Raw genomic sequence first — 633 nt, forward strand, 5'->3', positions numbered from 1 at the left:
ACATAAACAAGTATGAACCATCATAGACAATCCCTCCCATGCGGTGCTCTCAGTGATTCTGTTTTAACTCACACAACACTCAGAACTTATGTTGATGTCCCATGGAAATGGCCTGAATAGCCTTTCCAAGGTACATAAAAACTTTTATTGTCTGTGCTCCTTCCAGCTACTGTACAAACAACCACAGCTGCTACACAATCCAAAGACAAAGTAACACGCTTCTGTAATGGCAGTTTATGTTCAGAATAATAAGGGAAATCAAAGAAAAGCATTAAAGGACCAGTGTGTAGGATTTAGTAGCATATAGCGGTGAAGTTACAGATTGCAACTAACTGAACACTGCTCGCGTCTGTATTTGTAGACCTGGGAATGAGAACGGGCTGTGAAGTGTGTAGGAGAAACTACGATGGCTGGGAAACTTGGGAAAAATGAAAAAAGCCCTATCCTAGTCCTCGCCCGTAATTGGTTTGTCCCTTCTGGGCTACTGTAGAAACATGGTGGTTTAATATAGAAGGTGACCTGCAGTGTCTGTTTATAAAAACAGCTCATTCTAAGGTAACAAAAACATGATTCTTATATTCAGGTGATCATACACTAATGAAAACATAACTCTGAATATTATATTCTATTTCT

Source organism: Morone saxatilis, unplaced genomic scaffold (assembly GCF_004916995.1).
Source record: "Morone saxatilis isolate NCDOM2014 unplaced genomic scaffold, NCSU_SB_2.0 Contig17, whole genome shotgun sequence".
NCBI lineage: Eukaryota > Metazoa > Chordata > Actinopteri > Moronidae > Morone > Morone saxatilis.